Source organism: Chiloscyllium plagiosum, unplaced genomic scaffold, assembly GCF_037043375.1.
Source record: "Chiloscyllium plagiosum isolate Xiang-an unplaced genomic scaffold, Cpla_swu_hap1 HiC_scaffold_29, whole genome shotgun sequence".
In the NCBI taxonomy this organism is placed as follows: domain Eukaryota; kingdom Metazoa; phylum Chordata; class Chondrichthyes; order Orectolobiformes; family Hemiscylliidae; genus Chiloscyllium; species Chiloscyllium plagiosum.
In genome coordinates this window covers 86,519,950-86,524,317 of record NW_028270167.1, presented here as the reverse complement: position 1 = coordinate 86,524,317, position 4,368 = coordinate 86,519,950, and positions in this window count along the sequence as shown.

The window sequence follows — 4,368 nt, the reverse complement described above, 5'->3', positions numbered from 1 at the left end:
GTCCTCTGGGTGTAGGGCATTTTTCTTATGGAATTAATATTCCGACCCTGGGTCGCATTGTAGAACAGAGGGACAGAGCGTGTGTACGACATAATTCTATTATGATTAATAATACGACCCTCGGTTGTGTTGTAAAACGAAAGGGTCCTAACATGTGCAGGATATAATTCTAATATAATTAATGCTGGGACTTGGTAGTGATGTAGATCACCTAGGAGGTGTAGAACATAATTCACACATCATTAACGGTCGGGCGTTGGGCAGTGTTACAGAAAAGTGGTCATAGTGGGTATAGTACATAATTGTTATATAATTATGTACTATACCCTTTGGTAGTGTTGGAGAACCGAGGAACCTGGGGGTTGTCGGTCATAATTCTTATATAATTAATGGTGGGTACTTGGTAGTGATGCAGAAAAGAGGGACCTGCGGGGTGGTGGTCATAATTCTTATATCATTAATGGTAGGGCCTCGGGTAGTGTTGTTGATCATGCAGACCTCGGGGGTGCAGGGCATAATTCTTACATAATTATTTTTTATGTAATTAATCGTAGGATGTTGGGTAATATTGTAGAACACAACGTCCCATGGGGTGTCGGACATAATTCTTATATAATTACTAGTAGGGCCTCAGCTAGTGTTGCAGAACACAGGGGCCGACGGATTATAGGACACAATGCTTATGTAATTGATGATAGGGCCTTGTGTAGTGTTGTAGAACAGTGTGTCCTCGGGGTGTATGGCATAATTCTGATATAATGACACAAGACTTTATAGTTGCTTGTAGGGCCTTGGGTAGTGTTGTGGAACAGAGAGACCTATGCTTTGTAGGGCCTAATTCTTATATAATTAATGTTAGGCGCTTGAGTAGTGTAGTGGAACAGAGGGACCTAGGGGGTTCAGGACACATTTATTATATAATTGATGTTAGGGCCTTGGGTAGTATTGTGGAACAGGGGGACATTGGCGTGTGGGACATAATTCTTATATAATTACTGATAGGTGTCAGAGTTATTAGCCCAATAAAACACGAGACCACACAAACCAGATCAGCTGAAATTGACAAGCTGTTTATCACATGTGATATCGCTGGAAGAGAAATTGACTCGGCTGACATAAAACTGACCATCTAGATCATGTATATCAAGGGTTCTCTTCCTCTAGCTGAGGAAGAAGCCTGGTTTTATAAGAATCTTGTAGAATAAGGTTAATTAGAATGAGGAAAGATGCAACGTATTTGGAAATGGAGTAATCTAGTTACAATGATGCTAATCAGAAAACAGTTATTGGAAGAATGTCCTGATTCTCGATACAATGTAACATCCTGACAGTATCAATGGGTCTGGCGCTTCCAGTTCTCTTCACAGGTAGGTGCTAATGTCTCCTCTGAAATAGTAAGGTGTTTCCACTGTCTTGTCCTGGGAATAGTGCTTTTGCTGATGTCTCTGCCTGACCTGTTTTTTGTTTGGCTTTGATGTTGCTGGGTTGTGAAACTGTCCTAGGGGCTTAGAGATAGCTGTGTTGCTCTGACGTTGTTAGTGGAAGCTGGGAAATGTATTCTCTTGTCAGCGAGTGCTGTCTAGTTTCGCTTGTCAGCCTACTTGGTCCCTGCTGAGGCATTCTGGGTGCTTTTGGTTTAATTTGGCCAAGATTGCTTTCCTATGTTCTTTTTGGGCCTTTTATGGGTTGGCATGGTGGCAGATCATTTCCCACAATTCCCCCATTGTTTAGGGGAGGGGTGAGAAGTGCTCAACGCAGCTAGAGCCAGGGGATGTGTTGGGTGGGGGGTTGGGGCGCTCAGGATCAGACAGTTCAAAGTTTGTGAGAAGATTTGTAGCTCGGGTGATCGTTGTTGTGGTTCTGTTCAGGAAAGTTCAGAGAAGCGCTTCACAGGAGGCTCCCAATCACTGTGGATGTCACCTAGACAGGGGACGAAACGTCTGCAATAAAATCCCCAGCTTGGCGAACAGAACCACAACATCAGACAGTTGGCTGTCAGCGTCTGAGCCTGGGTCAGCAAATGTTATCTCGTGGCAGGGACATACTCACAGTGGATCTGTGCTTGCTGAATGGCGGGGGGGGGGGGGGGGGGAGCAGCAAAAGTTAGCAATGTTGCACACAGGCATACAAATGTATCGCCCCTTGTCCCTGTTTGCAAGCAAGTCACAGTGTGATGGTCAGACAGGTCAGGCTGCGGGTGGTGATTATGGCTGTGGCGAGCATCTGTATCCATCTTTGGTGGTTGGAGTTGTGTCTTCCTCTGATTGGCCCCTGTTCATTGGTGGTGGAGCCCTTTGCAGCGGGTGTCATGTGTCCATTCGGGCCGTCCTTCCAGTTTCACAGCTGTCCTTGTCGTCAGGGTCAGGAACGGGCCTTTCCACTGAAGGGAGAGAGAATCATTTCTAGTGATTTTATCATGACATAGTCCATGGGTCTGAACGGATGAATGGGCACTGATTGTGGCATGGGCGACCGAGCCCGGACATGGTTGTGTGTAACACTAATGCTCCTGCTAAGGCCCTGGACATACTCTAGCAGGGCCTCTTGATGGAGAATAAGCGCTTTATCTGTGGAGAGTTTTGGGGGTCTGGTCTCAGTGGGCATGGGCAAGGAAGTACTTCAAAAGGGATGCAACATGTCGCCCCAGGATGTTGTTTGAAAGGTTAAATTATGTAGTTTGTATACATGGGCATATGCAATTGACGAGAGTCTGTACAACCAGTTTCGTATTCTCTGTTAAGGTGATGCCTGCAGAAGAGGTCATGGTCTCCTTAAAATGGGCAACGAAGATTGTCAGGGGCCCGTCTGCTTTCTGCAGTCACCGGGTAACACCAAAGTCTGCATGCTGTCTTGTACTAGTTTTTATCGCCTCTTTCACAGTGCTGTCCAGCGATCTGAACCGGTCTGCCGCAGTGTCCCAGGATTGGGTGGGGAAGTTAATGGTAGGGCGAATGGTCGCCCAGTGGTACCATAGGGGAGCTGTAACAAGGTCTGCACATCTTGTGGCAGACAGTTGTAAATGGTGGAAATTTATTGCAGCCAATTATAGAATGAGAGTGGTCATTTCAATGGGTGTGGGGCGTCTTGCAACATGGTCTAGACCTCTGCGTGGTTCCAGGTCTTATCAAGGGGAGGAGATCCAATACTAAGTTTGGAAGTTGGCATTCAGTGCCCTGGTTTTTCAGGGCAGCGTGTGACCCTGGGTTGGGCAGCGGTAGTGATTCATTCTGCCCAGCGGCTGTTGTGTCTTGCTTCGGGCTCCTCGTGGGCTGCGTGGGAAAGGCAGCCACGACATTTAACAACGGGTCTGGCTCTGGGGCCGTTAGGGGAAGTTCTGTGTACCAGGGGGCATAGGGCAGCAGGGCTGAGCCCACGGTGGTAAGGGACTCCGCAGACCAGGGTAATCTTGTTTATTTTCAGTCCGGGGCCGTTGTCATCACGTGGTTGCGGCTGTCCAGCTCCTACAGCTGGCATCTCTCAGCAGACGGTGAATGTCCGTGCCCCACAAGCATTCTGGACGTCTCGGGATGATTTGTAAGTGCTGTACGTGGCTTTCGGGGATAGCCGCCAGGTCTGAACCGGGCTAAATTTAAAAAATCTGATTCGCTTACCGTGTCGAAAGACAAAAAAAGATGGCTGCCGACTAACGCCAATCTGTCGGTGAAATTAGTCCAATAAAACAGAGAGTGCATTAGCCAGACTGGGTGAAATTGACGGGTTGTTCATTACAAGCAATATTGTTAGAAAAGAAATTGACTAGGCTGACACAGAACTGACAGTCTGTGCAGGGAAATCAAGGGTTCTATTCCCTGAGCAGAGAATCAAGCCAGTTTTATAGGAATATTGTACCATGATGTTAATTGAAAATAGGGAAAATCGGGTCTTGATAATCAAGTAGTCCAGTTCCCATGGCGATAATCACAAAGCAGTTATCAGAAGGATGTCCTGATTGTTGATGCAATGTAACATCCTGGCAGTGTCAAACAGGTTTTAATGGGATCAGGGGATTCCAGTTCTCTTCGAGGGAAGGTGAGAATGTCCCTTTCCTTGTTAGTAAGGTGTTTCCATTGTTGCTCTCCTGAGACCGAGGTTTTCTGGTGCGTCTCTGTCTCTCTCTCTCTTTCTCTTTGTGTGGCTTTGATATCACAACATGACCTTTAGGGCTTTGGGATAGCTGTGCTGATCGTGTGCAGGAAGTTTATTATTCGTTTGTCTTGGGAAGTGTATTCCCCGTCTGTGAGTGACTATAGTCATTTCTGGTTTCTCTTTTCCGCTTGTTTGGTCAATACTGAGGCTTTCTGGGCGTTTCTTGTATTGGTTTGGACAGGCTTGATATTCTGCGTTCTTTGTCGTGGTTCTGTTCGCCGA